We start from the raw sequence: 17,402 nt of genomic DNA, 5'->3' as shown, positions 1-17,402 counted from the left end.
CCAGGAGTCTAGGACTTCTCCTTTTTCCTACATCAGCAGCTGTGTGAACCAAGTCTGAGAACCACAGGTATCCAAAGGCCCTGGGGACTGCGGGATGCTGAGATGGGGCTGGATGCAGGAGAGGGCTGGGGACGGGGTGCTTTGGGGGATGGGTGTTTTCTTTTGTTAACTCATGCTGTTAGTCTGGGTGTTTTGGGCAGAAACCCCTGCTCTGAGCTGGCTAAGTACTTTTGGTGGGCATGCGCCTGTTCCTAATGCCACCATTGCCAGTGTCACCCTGCAGCCCCCTCACTGGAGGGAGGTGGCAGATGAAGCAGGAGAGGAGCTCTGCTGCTCTGGCTGTTGGAGCAGGGATGTTGGCCCCATCCTGAGCTCCAGGCAGTGGTGTGTGCATGTCCATGCCTGGACTGAGCTTCACCAGGCAGTGCCATCCAGGCACAGTGACCAGGCTGGAGCTGAGCAACCTGAGAGACTCTGCCTTGCCAGATACTGAGCACGCCCATCTGCTCCAGCCAGATAACACAGGGTCAGAAGTAAGTGTGGGGTGAACACTCTAGGGTAACAACAGGCAGGAGAAAGAGCTGTTTTCAGAGTAAATGCTGTTGGGTTGTCTAGAGAAGCTGAGGGTGCACCATTCCTGGCAGTGTTCAAGGCCAGGTTGGATGGGGCTTCGAGCAATCTGATCTAGTGGAAGGTATCCCTGTCTCTGGCAGGGCATTTGGAACTAGATGACTTTTTAAGTCCCTTCCAACCCAAACCATTCTGTTATTCTTTGGTAGAGAAACAGGGTAGACAGGTAGCAATAAACTGGGGGGCAGGAAAAGGGGCATGTGCTGTCTGAACAGGGGCTGCACCAGGGCCTTATCAGCCAAACCCCAAACCTTTTGGTACATGTTCTCTCTGCTCCCACCCCTTCTCTCAACTTTTCCACGAGTTCTGCTTGGATGTGGCTGCCCACTGAGCTGGGTAGGCTGTAGGATGCTGTGGCAGGGCCAGGGCTTGCCCAGGCTCCCTTAGGCAGGCTCTAGCTTGGGAAGGACGACTGGGCTGTTTGTTTATTGCATCAGGCTCAGCTTTCAAACATTTCCCTGCCATCCCCCTCCCCCTCCTTTAATTAATTCTGGGTAAGAAGTTCTGGCTTTATTGTGCCACCGAACTAAGGGCTCTCTGTGGGAAAAGTCACACCTTCTGAACAGCTTCTGATACCATGCAAATGAGGGACAAGTCCAGGAAACGCTTTCATCTCAGACCTGTCCAGCCCCCTGCCCATTAATTACACACATTTCATTTGTGTGAAGAGCAATTCCTCTCGGGGAGGGGGCAGGGAGTGGCTGCAGCTTGTGGATCATCTCAGCCCCCTGCTCTGGAGACTCCTCCTTGGGAGGGATTTATAGCCAGAGACAGGGATGCTCAGGGACTCAGTGGGGGATCTCATATTTTGGTCACTCCAAACCAAACTGATTTGTTGGTGGGCTGTATCCTGCCAGTGGGGAGAGCTCAGCACAGCTCCATGCCCTACTCCATACCAGCAAGCCCTGGCTGTGGAACCAAGTGGAGCATCCCAGAGGGAGACACAAGGTGGAGCAGAAATTAGCTCAGTGCTGTCACAAGGGAATGTCCCTCCAGGGTCAGGAGCTCATGAGATAGATTACTCTGGGCAGGGCGGCCACAAAATGAGTCTCACATATGGAAACATCCTTCTGTGCTGCAACAGCACTCAACATGTGTTGAGGGACAGCACCATACTCTGACAGGGCACAAAATCTTCTTGGCCACAGGTGGACCAGACCCGATTCTCCTTTAGAGCCTTGGTCCCTCTCCTCTCCCTCTCCCTCTCCCTCTCCCTCTCCCTCTCCCTCTCCCTCTCCCTCTCCCTCTCCCTCTCCCTCTCCCTCTCCTCACAGCTTGTCTGACCACAGGGTGCAGCCAAAGGCACCTCCAGACTGGTTCCTGTTTTCCTGAGACTGATGGGGAGTCTCGGGTCCAGCCCCTGGAGAAGGTGCAGAGAGAGGGGATGTGGAGTAGAGTTGGTTTTCACAGCCAGTTTCCTGGCCATAGTAATTACACTTAGCACTTCTGTAGCACCTGGGATGCTCCAAGCACCTACACATATGCTCCTCATTACCACTCTGCTTCCCATTTGCAATGTTTCTGCCCCCTCCCCACGCATGCCTACAGCACTGCCAGTTCTCCCTTAGAAATGGGGCTGCCCTAACAGTTCTTCTGGCTTTGTTGCAGAAGACCTTTGATGGCTAAGTTTGCTGTTTGCCTTCCTCTGGTGTTGATAAGCTGTGGGCCCAGGGAGACATGGTCCCTGTGGTTTGGTGCACCAGAGGAACTCTTGGTAGATGTTGGAGAGATAAAATTTAGGACTGGGATAACAGGAACCTGCAGCCTTTGCAGGGTCATATTCAGCATGAAGTTGGTGCCAGGCTCCAGCAAAACTTCTTGTCCTCCACTGTGCCTGCATCACATCAGCTGCAGGAGGAGAGAGGGCTCGTGTGTGGACTGGTTGAAGGTTATGGCTGTTACTCCAGGTTGCCCAATGGCCCAGGTACTGTGCAATGAAATGCATTTCAGATTTACAGTTCTGGAGCAGAGGGGATGTTCTTGGGCTTTATGTGACTTACAGCATCTCTCCTATGTTCATAGTAGCTGTAACACTGGAATGTCCTTCCAGGCTGTGTGGTGTCCAGGATAAAATCTGTGGCTACATAGTCCTAGATCAGAGGCTGAGGGAGGCTTGACTGTGTTGGGAAGAACTACTGCAACCATGTTCAGGTATTACCACTTTGCTAAGGTTGTGCTGTTGGTTGTTGTGGAGTGGAAATAGGATGCTGAGGGCTGTCAGAGTCTCCCTAGTTTGGTGAAGGCCTGATCTGTACTCACCCAAGCCTTCTGTTCAGCCATGGAATAACCCCTTTCAACCATGACCATGGCACTGTGAAGGGTCCTTGCTTCCTTGGCTAGCTTCTCCTGCCAATATGGCCTATAGTGTTTTCTAATTTTTTTCCTCTCAGAGATTTATAGCAGGAGGACAATGGGAAAAAAAAAAATCTCACCCTTGCTCTCTTTCTGTGACTATTTTGCACGCTCTTTTTGCTGTAGTAGTAAATCTTGGTGGCTAGAACCTCCCCTTTTATGAGCTGCTCCCAAAATAAGTAGCAGCCCTTGTCCCAAAGACATCCTGTTTCCTATGGTCAGTTGTAGCAGGTGCCATAAGCTGCCAAGATAGACATAAGCCCAGGTCTAGTTGCTACCGCAGCAAAAGAAAGTCCTGCGAAGGGATTTGAAAGAGAGCTGGAAGGTGTCCCTGTGGAAGTTTGTAGCAAACATTAGGAAAACTCCGATCACAACATTGAAAAAGACAAACCCATAAGAGCCTCCTGAAGTGTAGGATGAGACCTAGGGTGTACATCCACAGAATTTTGGCTATCAGGATGTGAAATGGAACCTTGAGTGCTGGCTGTGCCTGTGCTCCCTATCTCCCCGTGAGAAGCAGAAGCCCAGCTGGGAACCAGCCCTTTGGTAATGGCCTGCGAATTTCCCTGGGCTCTGTTAATTGCAGCCTGGCTGCTAGTTAGAACTCCAAGTCAATTGCTGGGAGTGTTGGGCCCTGCAAAACAACCCCTTGAAATCAGTTGTTAGCCCAATTAACAACCAGTTTGGCTTTGGTTCAGGCTGTTAACCATCAAACAGCTAACTGCTGGTAATGATTGATTTCTCAGCAGTTGGGGCTGCAGTGGAGGAGCCAACCTGTGTCACAAAATGAATGCCATTAAAGCCAAAATTTTGTGAATGCATCTGGCTCAGGCAAACATTTGAGTTATCCCACACCAGTAGAGCAGGCAAGGGGATGACCAGAATTTTTATCAATTTTGATTAAAGTAGGGGTCATTTGCATGTGTTGGGATGAACTGGCAGCCACCAGAACAGTGCTGCCAACCACACAGCGCTCCAGGAAGGCAGCCACCACTTTTTGCAGGGCAACCCTCGATACTCATGGGGCATCACGGCATTCAAGGTCCCCGTGGGTGGGAACTTCTCACTGTCCAGCTCTCTCCCACAGTTACTGTTTCAGCCAGCAAACTTGCACAGTTTAAGGTATCTAGTTTGGATGTTCAGGTGTTTCCACAAGCCACCATTTCCATTTGCACCACCAGCCAGGAGCTTATACAGGGACAGCAACTCCTATCAGCATATGCAAGCCTGGGATGTCTCCATAGCAGCCTGGGACGCTGTGCTTGCTGGAAGGCAGTGTAGACTCCTCTGCAGGGGTGAGTATCTCTACAAAAACTATAAAATACTCTTTGGGTCCCAGGGTTCAGGCAGAGTTTGTTTAAGACTGCTGGTCAGGTCTTCATCTGTTTCCCTCCACAGTTTCAGGCCCTCGTTCTCCACTGTGCCCTGACAGGCTGGTTCAAACACATTGCTGGGTGTTACATCAAGAGCTTTTTTTTAGCCTGGGGGATATTTTCCCCCAGATCAAAGTGTCTGATTCAAGCTGTAGCATGTTTGGGGAGGAGGAAGACAGCCACCTGTTAGGGAAAGACTTTGAAAATGCAGAGGTTGACTTTGTGAAATGTAAGCTCCAACGATGCAGGATGAGGAGTGAGCTCCTTGATGAGCAGCACTCTGGTTGGTGGTTGTGCTTTTGTGGGTACTCAGGGGCCTGTGGTCCTGCCAGGGCCTCAGCTCTGAAGCCTGAGCTCAGTTTCTGAAGCTGGACCTGGTGCCTTTCAGCAGGACCTGAGAACTGATGCAGATGTTTCAAAGACCTTCCTGCAGGGTTCCTCTAAGTGCAGATCTGGTTCTCCCTAGAGCTTTTCCTGTCCTTTCACTGCAAGTATGGCCATCCCAGATTCCCACCAGTACATACCCCTGCACGGAGCATGTTTTCTGTAATCAGCTGTGTTAGATCCTTGGGCAAACAGGAAAAAGTTCCTTATTTCATTAGATACCTACTAAAAGAAGCTATGTTCTCTACCACACTGGGATTACCTTGCCACCCATACTGGGGCAGCTGAGTTGCAGCTGAAACTCCCCCATGCCAGGCAGTGCATGTGCAGAGAGTCTCTGCATCTGGGAGATCAGTCAGGGCTGCACCTCCAGTCTGTACAAGAAGAAACTGTTTCTCACAAAATGAAAACGAGGAGTTTGGGCTAAACAGACAACCCAGTTTTGTCACTCATTGGGTCTGTGAGCAAATGTTTTACTTGCAGTTTATGGATTTGTCTGGGCTGAACTACAGCAGTCCCAGTCTGTGCATCTTCTGGGTGTCCCCCTCTGCCTGAGCTGCTGCTGAACACATCCTTCCAGGTGATGCTGATGGGTGCCTCTTGCCTGCTGGAGCTGGGTGAGCTCTGTCTGCTCAGTCTTTTTGTGTATCAGAGCAGATCAGCTATAAACAGAAATCATTGGTTTTGTTGGGAGCTCTTTTTAGATGTCAAAAATGCTCCATCATCACCAGGCTAGCTTAGCTTTCAGCAGCCAATGCAAACAGAGCCAAACCCTCAGCAGAGAATTTAGCAAGAGAAGCAGCACAGACTTTCCAGAGCTATTCTGCCAAAGTATCACATCTTCATTCCTCCTTATACTTTGTGCCACAGCAGTTGATGCTCTTCTGGGCTCTGCACAGACACAGGGTGAACACAGAGGAGCTCCCAGCCAGAGCTGAAAGCAAGTGGCATAGCCCCACTTTAGAGAAGGTGTGGGGGAAATCGGTGCACAGAAAGATTAAGATCTAAAAGAAATTCTATCAGAGCTGCAAATCAGCTGAATCAATCTGAAAGAGGCCAAGAAAAGGTATGGCAGAGGTCCAGTGGGAGAAGCAATGCATATATGCAATAATCTGAGTTATAAATGAGGTATAAAACCACAAACCTGATTTTTTTCTAAACCTCATGTCCGATTCTTTAACTTTGACTGAAGATTGGACTCTATCCTGAATGCTGACTGGATTTGTACATCAGCAGATTTCAAGGTCGTGGGGAGTATTCCGAATGTTCGTCCCGGTCTTTTGCCATACTTGAATGAGAGAAAGCTGCTCAGTGCCTTCTGAGTGAAAGTCAGGAACAAGAAGAAAGGATATTCTGCAGGAACCCCATACTTCAATATTCTTTGGCATTTTTGGCCTAAAATGCCTAACTTCAGCTCATGGCACTTGAATCTTGCCTCTTCCAGCTTACAGTGTCATCCCACCTGACCAAGTCTCTCCAGGCAGAGCAAGCAGGTTTTCCAGGTCTCTCTGAGCTCTTCTAGGGATTTTAAAAGCTGATTCCCATCTGTCAATATCTCTTGTGAAGTGCAGCCAAGTGTCTTGGCCTCAGCATCTGGCGATACAGTCTGGTGTTGGCTTGGTTGTGTCCAGGACCTCGAGAGGAGAAAGGATGCAGCGACCACCCACTGGGGTTATATCTCTCTGCTCAGAGCTGGTGTTTTCCAAGAAGTTCTTTCAGGGACTTGCAGAGCAATTGAAACCAACCATGGAGCTGCAATCCTCATTCAGAAGGGACCACTATAACTCCAGTTTGTTTTGAAGAGGAGAGACGTGGATGGTCCTCACAGGAGGTACAGGTAAGGCAGTTACAGTCTCCTAACACTCATATCCAGCTGCAATGGCCACAGCGCACCTCTAAGGCAAAGGCAGCATTTATTTTATAATGAAATCTGAAATTCTGGATCTTGTGCCTTCCCAGGAGGACTCCATCTCCTGTCATCTGAATATTGACGTCTGATCTATTTTTGCTCTCAGTTGTGATGGGCAAAGCCACAATCTTTCCTCCAATTTCACTAGAACCACTGTGGATAAGTTCACATGTGAGCAGAAGGTGGTTTGACCTAATTATCCTCCGTGTCCATGTCTACAATTCTCTCACACTAAGCTGGCACAGCAACAGCAGTGAGAGCACAAGTTTTCATATACTCAAAGGTTTTGGCAGAATCTGTGCTTCAGGAGCTGGTCATTGACCCCAGATGCTGTCCCACGGCATTTTGTGAGGAGTGACTGAGATGTAGAGGGGCACAATAGGGCAGGAAGTGCTGAGGAAACTGCAAATTCCCAAGGCTATGGCTGTGGCTTGTGGCAGTATGTGCAGCACCTGCTGCTCTGACCCAAATCCCACCACTATCACAAGCTGGTTAATTATAAGAAAAGCTCTATCTTACTAATTGCTGCTGACTGGTCAAGGGGCATCCCCAGCCCCTAAAGGACTGGTGGGATCAAGAGTGGAGAGCAGGGGTTGCTGACATGCTGAGCCCTTGCAGCCTCCATTGTGGAGCCTGAAGGTGTCTGCACTTCACTCCCTCTCAGAGCGATCACTGCAAGGAGCTGAGAGTTTCACCACCTCCCCCTGCAGAGCCGTGGGGTTGCCGTGCACTTGACACTGGTGCAGGGGGATGACTTGCACTTGACAACTGTCCCCACCACAGCAGCTGCCTGTCCTTCACCAGTGCTCCCCTCCAACCTCCTTGTAAGAACTGTGGCGTTCCCAGAACGGGGCAGAACTCCAGGGTGGTGCGGTGTGATGTGGAGGTGGCACCCCCAGGGGCCATGCTGCCAGCTGGTGAATGTGGCAGCCTCCAGGCCACTATGGTCCCTGACACCCCAGTCACCAGCTGGGGCATCCCAAATCAAGTCTGGGGCTCCCTCGTGGAGCCAGTTTGCCTTCAGCATCAGTAAGGATGAGAAACCTCCCTACAGGTAAGAGGAAATTATAGCTGAGATTTTTGTCCTAATGGTGATACTCTGTGAACTGGGATTTTAGACAAATTCTCAGCACTGTGAGATGGGATCATATTACATCTGGTGTGGATGGGGCATTTCTTTTGTGTACTTGCTACCTATGGTATGGAAAGCTATACTGCTGATGTGAGTGAGCAAAGGGACGAATAGAAAGGGGGACAAAACAGACAAGAGACAAGTTCTACGTGGAAAAGCAGAAGCAGCCAGACTGGCCAGTTGAAGGGCAAGGAGGGACTTTGGGTCCCATCTTATGCTCCCTAAAGTACATTTCCTGGGAATGAATATCTGTTGGAAGGAGAGGGAAGCTGTAACCAGTTAGTGAAGCACATAGGCTTTTAGTCCTCTTGTCACTCAAAAGATGACAAATGTGGAGTCTGCTATTGAGACCAAGTGAACCCCTAACGGGCTGCTTCAAGGGACTGTCACTTAGAGAAATGGCACTGTGACACAGACAGCTATTTCATGGCTACTTTACTAGGCAGCACCCACTGCTCAGTGGTCCTCTGCTGCCTGCTCCACCCCAGAGCCAGGTTCCCCCTGTGGCATGGCAAGCTGGGTGGCCTGGCCATAGCCTCTCCTGATGAATGATCCAGAGGAGTTGGACTGACTTCCTGGGGGAGATGTTGGACCCTGAGATCAGACTCTGCTCCCTGTCTGGGCAGCATCACAGGCACTGTGCACTGGTGGGTACTTATGGATCTGGCCTTCCCTATTGGTGCCTGTTCAGCTCTGAGTGTGCCAGCTTGCAGGATTTTTTGCATAGGATGGATAATGCTGCCACTACTGCTGTCTGGAACTAGTACTTGAAGATGGCTGTATGGGAAGCAATCTTAACACTAAAGGTCATAAGGATAAAGGCAGAGTGGGCATCAGTGGGGCATGAAGAGCTCAGGATGGGGAGGAGGAGAGTCATCAACATAGCACAGAACCCTCATCCTCAGAAACCTTGCTGTGTTGCTTCTTGCTTTGCTTTAAACCTATAGAGAACCTATGGGGATAGGAACTCTGAAAATCTTTGTATATTATTTCAGGAAGATACATGGTGGGGAAAAAAAATCTTTCCTTACCAAAGCAGTGAATCCTTACCTCTGCCAACAGCTGAAAAAGAGAAGGCTCAGCCCTAGATAAGACCAGAGGCAGCAGGTGAACATCAGGATGCTGCAGGACCATAGCATGGACTTAGCTGAAAGCTGGGTGTACCATTTACTGGTGGGAGCTGTCACAGAAGGCAACAGGTCTCTGGAGTTATTTTCCTGTATTGAGCTGCTAGGCAATGTCTGACCTTCCTTGAAACCAGAGTATGCAGAGCAGCCTGCTTACCCTCAGCAGTGATCTCTGGGCAGGAAACTCAGATGTGAGCGATGAAGGCAGCAACTTTGCTGAGGAAATGCATTTAATTTGATCTACACTGCAGTTTCTGTTGGAAAAAAATGTTGATGCAGTAACATTCTGCACAGTAACTAGAGGTGGATTAAAGGTCATAGAGATAATGTAGCATGCTGAATTCACAGGTGGGAAGAGTCCAGTATGCACTAGGAAAGTCTCCCTGAAATGTCTTCTCTGCAGCTTTATCTGCTCTACTCAAGAACTGGGTTTGCTTCTCCCTCCCAGCAGGTTTCACACTTGCCTGGACACTTGTGCACTTTGGGAATAGCTTGGCTAGTAGGGCTGCACCTGAATCTTTCCTCCATACTTTAAATCATGGGGCGACCACTTAGCATGGTGCAGGTGGAGCAGGGAAGTCTGCTGGCTGGGATGCAGAGATGGCTGGGCAAACACAGCCTCCAAGAAGCACTCAGATGTGTCTCACTGCAGAGCACGCTCTTGGGAGAGGGCAGGGGCAGGTTTCCCCAGTCTGCTGCAACTTTTGCAGTTATCTGAGGTCATGGGAAGTCTTCTGTGGAAGGCAGCAGGTCTGGGACAGAAACATTTTAAAGGACTGTTCCCAGAGGGGTAAAATTCAGCACTGGGAGTATGTGCCTCAATGGACAGTGGAGACCCTCACAGGTTTCAACTCCCGACTTGGAACAACTGGCCGGCCACCTGAGCTCCTCCTGCCCCCTGTGTAAAACAGAGCTGGTGCCAAATCACTCCACAGGTCACTGGAAATTTAATGCAAGTTTCCCAGAGGTTTTGCAGCATACAATGAACGATGTTGCAGTGCAAAGCATTGCTGCTTATTCCACCGCTAACACCCAGTGCAGAAAAATGCGGAGTTCATTGCGACATCCACTGAAATGTCATGGGAAAGAAAAGCCAACTGCCCAGCAGTGAAATCACCCTGTCCTGCAAGACAGACAGACAGACAGACATCCCCCTCCTCGCCCCCACTCCCAGCCCCCTCCCGTATTTTGTGCTCTGTCCCAGCAGAGGGAGCCCGAGTTTATTAACAAATTCCCGATCCCGGAGATAGCTGCTATCAAGGTGGTACCAAGCCACGGGCAGGATTCTGGCTGCTGGAGGAAGGCAGTAGAAGGAGTAGGGGTCTAGCAGTGATGTTGAAAGCAGGGCCGTGTTTTTAACCAGGGAAGCAAAAGAATGGTTAGCCAAGAGGCCTTGCAAGGAGCTCTGCTCCTGGGACGCTGCAACCGTGTCAGCAGGCAGCAGACCTGCTCATTGCATGGGGAAAACATTTTGCATCAACAGATGCAGCAGATTCACATGATAATGGATGAACTGAGTTTGATTTGCTTCAGAGGCTACTTCAAGGCAACCAGTAACCTGTGTATCTGCACTTGTACTGGGCTGGCCAGTTCTAATCCTGTCATCTGGACAGTTCTCCCAACAGTGTTTAAAACCATTGATCACTGTGGTGCCAAATCCACAGCTGTTTGGCACCTTGTGCCTGAGTCTGATCCCATTCAGGCAGCCTGGCAATGCTATATAACCCTTCAAGCACAGGACAGTGGCCCTGAGCCACCTAGCATGAGCTTTTGCTCTGGTTTCCCTTGGATTTGGAGGCTCTATGTTAGTGCACAGAGAGTTTAGTTGAAGGAAGCAGGAGCAGTTTTAGTCAAGTGCCTTCTCAGAGCTCATGAGGATGCCCTAAATTTTCTCTGCTGATAATATGAGATGAAGTGGTTCCCAGGGAGACAGATGATTTCTGTCTGTGTGTTCTTTTTTACAGCCAGCAGTTGCACTGATACCATGGATGCATACGTGGGTACAAGATTATCTGGGAGAAGAAAGGTTGTGTGATTGGAGTGCGGGAAGGTCACGGATAATTTTAGGCCAAATCCAAAAACCCTTAATATTAATGCAAAGCGTCTCATTAACCTGAGCAAGCAGAGAGATTCTTGTTTTAGAAGCTTAGTAACAAACTGTGACATTTTAGGAAGCAGGAATGGGAAGGCAAATGACTCAGGCTGCACTTTACAGAAAGCAGTAGGCAGATATTTTCCGAGGCAACTTTTAAAAGGGAGGTTAAATTTCTCCAAGATAAGGAGAGCTCCAGCTCGCTGGAATGCATCACGACCCCCCCTCTCCACCTCATCTTATGATAACAGCTGTTGTGTTGGAAACCTAATGCTGATGAAAGAGTTAAAGGCTGGTTGATGGGCAATATCGGTGACACACCTCTGAATTGAGCATACTCCTGGAGTGAGACTGCGGACTGGTGTTACTCAATGAATAGAGGCCACTCCAAGGGAGTTTTTCCTTGAATAGAATGGGGTCAGGGAGCCGCTTTGGGGAACAATGGTTGCCACCGGCTAGCTGAATTTCTTACAATCACACACCATACCCCCTGATCAAATAGCTCCTTTGTCAGTCTGATATAAAAACATGTCATACAATGATGATCTGGAAGAATGACAAGAGCTGGCCTTTCAAAGAGATCAGAAGGGCTTGTTTTGCACAAAAAGAGCCCCCATCAGAGTCAAGACAGAAAAAAATGGAGAATAAAAGGGGGTGAATGGAAACAAACAGCAATAACAACAACAACAGAAAAGAGGGCAAGTTGGAAACTTAGGTCTGGCTTGTTTCACAGCATCCCATAGCCACAGCAGTGCAGCACGGTCGAGTTGAATCTCTTTCAGTATGGACGTGGATGTCAGATTGCGCTGCCATTGGGTTCCCATTGTCATTCTGCACTGGGACAGAAGAAATTGCTGGATGGGAAAAGGTCGCTTGGCCCAACGAATCATCTCCCTGCCCCCCTGAAAATGTCTCAACACCATCTCTCTCCTTTCTCACTGTAGTTCGCTCCTCTGCCTTTTTAATACCATGTTCATCTGCTGCCTTTATGCTCCTGTGCAAAGTTCAGATTGCTCAGAGGGCTATTCTTGTCCATGTGTTCGTGTGAGCTGGAAAATGTCTTTATTCTCCCTTACTATCTTGTTAACTTTAATTTTTTTTTTCTTGAAGTGTGTACCCTGTTTTCAACCCTCTCCCCAGGATCTTCAGGGACATAATTGAGATTCTGGATGGATAGAAAGAGTTTTTCCCCAAATAATGTTTTAAAATGTGCAGGGAATCTGCTACTTGCAAGCGAACTGCATTCCTACAGTATCTGTCAGAGAGTCCCAAGAGATGGCATTTACACACAATCATTACAATTATTTGCAAGCCAGAAAAATTCAGCAGACCTGGAAGTGGGCAACTAAAGCTGCCAGGCAATTTCAGTGCCTAAAAATGTTTGAAAAATTTATATTTAGATTTTAATCTGGTATTATATAAAATAAGAAGTCAGAACAGTCAGAAGAAATCATAGCATGTAAAAGACTGAGCTCTTGGGAAACTGCTCCTGAAAATACACTCACAATATCAACACACCAAAACTTTGCCCCATGTTTAAGTTCTGTTTGTTTTTTTTGTTTTGTTTTGGTTTGGTTTTTTTTAACCGCAGCATTTTCTCTAAAGAGAAACAAAACCCAGAAAACATTGCTAATGCTTCCAAGACTTTGTATGATTCAGCACACAAGCCAGGAGGTACCTTGCAGAAGGGATAACTTCATGCATCTTGTTTTATCTCCAAGACAAATATCTATTCTCATCTAGGATTTCTTTGTTGTACAGTGTTACTTGCCCCTTTCTGCAATTTTGTACAGAATCTGTTATATTCCTATGCATGTTACTCAGCATATGCTCATTTCTTAAGAAAAATACTAGGTAAACTCTGAAGAACATATTGTTTATTAAATACAGGGAATATTTATAAACACACATGCAACACTGACATGTGTAAACCAAATAGAATTGATGCTGACCTGAATGGCTAAGCTCTTCAATTCCTTTACCTAAAAGTCTGTATAGCATAAAATTAGGTCATAATGAATCACCTCTTCTCCCAAATAAAGGTCTGAAAAGCTGGCTGAAAAGAACTGAAAATAGGCTACATTCTGGGTGCAGGCAAAATTAGGGTACAGGTTACGAATTCTGGGTAGGTTACTACCAGTGTATTTGATGTGGTGGAGGAAATACAGGACACACTGTGCAATGCTGTTTGGGAATTAATTTAGAATTGTAGTATTAAAATTTGCACCACAGCAAAACAGTGCAGAATGTAGGTGAGACACAGCACATGCAGTGTTAGGAGTCAGATACTAGACATTGGAGAAAGTGTTTAGGCACCTAAATAAAATGTTTTCAGCGGTCATGAGCACCCAACAGTTCTGCTTGATTTTCAGAGCTAGTGATAGACAAATGACTTTTAAGCTTGTCAGTCTGAAAGGCAGGTTTTAGTGCTTGTATTTATGGTTGCTCCAGCCTCTGGCTGGAAACCACAGGTAGCAAAGAAGGTGACAATTTGGTTCTCAAACGGGATGTACCTGCCCTGGGACCAGCTGTTGACCTGAACAGCTGGTAAGTGGTGAACAGGTTTCTGCAGAACGGGTTTGATCTAGCTGCCATTAAAGCATACCAAGACCTCATAATTTTGTGATCAAGTGGGCTGTATGAGAAGAAGCCCTTGGCATACCATTGGCTGGACTTTACAAGTCCACTTTGGCTGGGAGAATGTTATGCATGTCCTAAAGGACTGGGGCTCTGGTCCACTGGGTATGACATCCACTTGGTGATAACCTGCAACTTCACAGCAACTTTATTTTTCTTTACTTAAACTATTTTGAAATTGTGTTGTTTGGCTTTCACTGGACATTTCTGTTTTGTGGTTAGTCTTGGTTGCTGGGTTTTCTTTACTATGGAAGTTCTGAATAGGTGGAAAATTTTTGTGTTTTCTTTAGGTGACACCCCGTTTCAATATAAAGCAGCATAATTCTGTTAAACACAGTGAAAACTCTTGTTTACAGCACCCTCACATCTGGTCCTGAGACGCAGGACAACTCTGGGAAAGAAAAAAATACGTTAAGGGAACACTCACTGTGGAATTAACCGTTCCAAAGATTGGAAGGCAAAAGAGCCAGCTTGCACACACATCTTAATTTTGTCCCTTTGTCAACAGGTTGTACAATCAAAATTTAAGCGACACTTCTGTCTTCTTTAGGCTGCTGGCTCTGCTGTGCTGAATCTCACCTGTTCAAGTTTCCAGTGAACCTTCTTGCATTCTCCTCTGGTTCTTACCCTGCAGTTATAACCTCAGTATTGGGAGCAAGCCTGGAAAATTTCAGAATGAAAACTGAAACCTTCCAAAAGGTAGGAGCAAATAAAAAACAGAGGATATTAATATAGCAACAGCTGGACTTCAGCTTTAATAACGTATATTTTTTTAGAGCACGTAGCAATTCAGATTAGACAGAGGTATTTCTGTATGCTCCTGTTAAATCAGGCCTCTTGCCAACAACACAGTGAGAGGCTGGGACACTCTATTAAAATATTAATTACCAAGCCCCTTTCTTTTGATGGGTCTACTAAAGATACTTCAAATGGATATGTGAGAATTGATCAAAGATTCTGCAGGTTGTTGCCACTGCTCACTGGGCATTTCAAACCAAAGGAGAACCTGACTCCCATGAAAAAGATACTGTGTTTTTACAAGCAATAAAAAAACCACTGGTCACTTGATTGCTATGGGGATGGATATAACTAAACCGGGCTTTCTTAAGGCAGAGAGCACGATCTAAGAGAAACAAAAAAAGACATGGGAGAGGGAGGGAAAGAGCGAGCAAGAGAGAGCTGAATTGATTTCAGTCTGTTCAGGTCTAGCTGGAAAACACAATGCAGTGAAACGGTCCCTTAGTCGGCAAGCTTCTTTTCCTAGGTTTTTCCCATGGTTTGAAGTGGAGAGGGAGGGATGGTATTAGAAAAAGTGTGTATGTGAGAGAGAGAGAGAGAGAGGGAAGGCTCTAGGAAAGGCAGAGAGATGAGAGACATAGTTTGGAAGGGTGTAAAATAGTCCTTTCCTTCTGGGGAGTGGAAAACTTTGATGTGCACATCTCTGGTTTTAAAGTGGCAGTGTCAGGTTCAGGCTGAAAGGTCCTGATATTTGAATCTTTGTGCTTGCACTCGGGGCTTTGCCTGCACACACACCTGCACATTCAAACACCTGCCAGGGCATCTACACAGCAAATGGGCCTTACACTTCAGAGGGGCAACAGAAAATAAGCAAGGAGATGGCTTCACTGGTTCCTTGTACTGAGATTCACGTTGGAAAAAAAAAGGCACATTTGTATGTGTGTGCATGGAAAAAGACAACCGAAAGGGAAAAAGTGCTGTGGGCTCTGCCTGCCTAAGAAAGCTGTTTTCTTCCTGGCATTATTAATGCAGTTATTAGGCTCAGAGTATGTTAAAGGCTCACAACGGCTAAACAGATGAAGAAACACAATTACAGGTGAGCAGAATAATCTGTGAGAAGCACTGTGATTTGTCAGGCTTCACCTTACTAGTAAATTCAGTTTCAAGATTCACAACCTATCTGTTAATCAGAAGCTTTTTCTCCTCTGCAGGGGCATGGACATCTTGCCTGGCCTAAATATTTTTTCCTTAAAACGCATTTCAATATATTGCTACTAATAATTCAGGCATAGCAATAATGGTAAGACTACTGCAAAGTAGAGGGAAAGAGAAAGGATAGGACAAAATTTAGCACTCGTGGCAGTCAAGTGAATTCTGGTAAGAGTCGATCCAGTGTGCAAGTGTGTCTTTCTCCTTTTCTCCCTCCCAAGAGCAGGAAGGTTTATGCTCATGGTGGAGCTGAGAGGGCTCACGCTGTGCTGGGTAGCAAGATAATCTCACTGGAATCTGCACCCAAAAACTGCACCACGTGCTAGCAGGCTGCAAAACCAGAAAGGTATTTGAGAATTGTGCAGTTTCAGATCAAGACCATGACAGATGTAAATGTTACTGTGATGGCCTGGGACTGTGAGCTCTCTGTTTCAAGCCAGAATAGAAGCATATGTGCACAGGGTGGCTTTGGGTCCTGATGGGAGACAGACAATGGATCAATCTATGTTCAATTGACAGACCTCCTTTACTGGAGGGGGAGATTTTGACTTGAATCCCTGGAATGTCGGCATTTTTCTTCCGAATACTCAATTTTCAGTTTAAATAGATAGAGTGAAAAGCCTATTTTCATGGCAGGTGGGCTAGAGAAGGGAGGTTTTAATGACTCTTTATTCTTGGATTTATAATCTGACACGCTGTATGCACATGTGTTCGTCACAAAACTGTGTGAGGTGCCCACCACCCAACCACGCATTGTCCAACAGATGTTAAAGCCATCAAGTGTGTTTGCTTCCAGTTCCAAAGGAAAACATTCTCTATTTTGGGACCTGGGATTTTTTTTTAAACTGATCTAAACAAACAAATAAAAATAGTCTTGGAGAGTGGGGCCTTACATGATCATAAGAAACATGAGGATCTAAGGCCTGTTCCCTGACCCATAAACTGGGTTAGTAATCAGTGGTTCCTGCAGTTTGTTATTGTCATCACAAAACCTGAGGTTAGGCTGTGGACTATTAAAAAATCACGTGCACTACCAATACGGGGTATCTAAACATACACTTACTGCAGTGACAAAGCATTAATTGCTCCTTGCAACAATACCTGAGAGGCTCAGTCACAGCAGAGGCCATGTCGTGTGAGGTACTGTAGGAACACAGAAAGGACTGTGCTTCCCCCACTGTGGGTACAGATGAAGACCCCAAATCTATCATGAATCTGTGTGGTGGGACTGTGCACAAGTGTGGTGCTTTGCTGCAGGACTAGGATGTACTGTGTGTGGACAGTAGGATACTGTTCTTGATTTTTTTATATATGTGTGCTTCATTTGTGAGAGGAGAGGGTAAAACTTGCCTTATGGGTTGGCATAAGATGAACTGAATAGAAAGGCTGTTTTTAGCACCAGCTAGATTCCTGTTGCTGCACTGTAAGTCTCTTAACTTCTAATTAACAAATTCTGTGTTTCAGTAATAAGAAATAGAACTAACCAGCAAGAAATAAAACATGTCAGCTTCCTGATTGAGAAATTCTACTGTACAAGAAAAGACAAATAGTGAAATGTTTCCTCTGATGGTAGAAAGAGAAGTAAGCCTAGGACTCGCATATTTTAGTTGTTGCAGGTAATTAGGCTTTGTCTTGGTTGCCTGAGCAAGGCAGACCCAAAACTATTTGTAGGATTAGGTTTGCTCACCTTCCTTACACAAATTATTTTCTTGTAAGTGATATGACAGCAGTGAATCCTCTGAGAGCAATGAACCCCTCTGTACCTATGGGCACAGGAGGAGTCAGGGCACTGTCAGACTTGCTCATGGCAGGTGGGGAA

The sequence above is a fragment of the Catharus ustulatus genome, chromosome 8 (genome assembly GCF_009819885.2).
Source record: "Catharus ustulatus isolate bCatUst1 chromosome 8, bCatUst1.pri.v2, whole genome shotgun sequence".
NCBI classification, from domain to species: Eukaryota; Metazoa; Chordata; class Aves; order Passeriformes; family Turdidae; genus Catharus; species Catharus ustulatus.
This window is presented reverse-complemented; position numbering follows the sequence as displayed.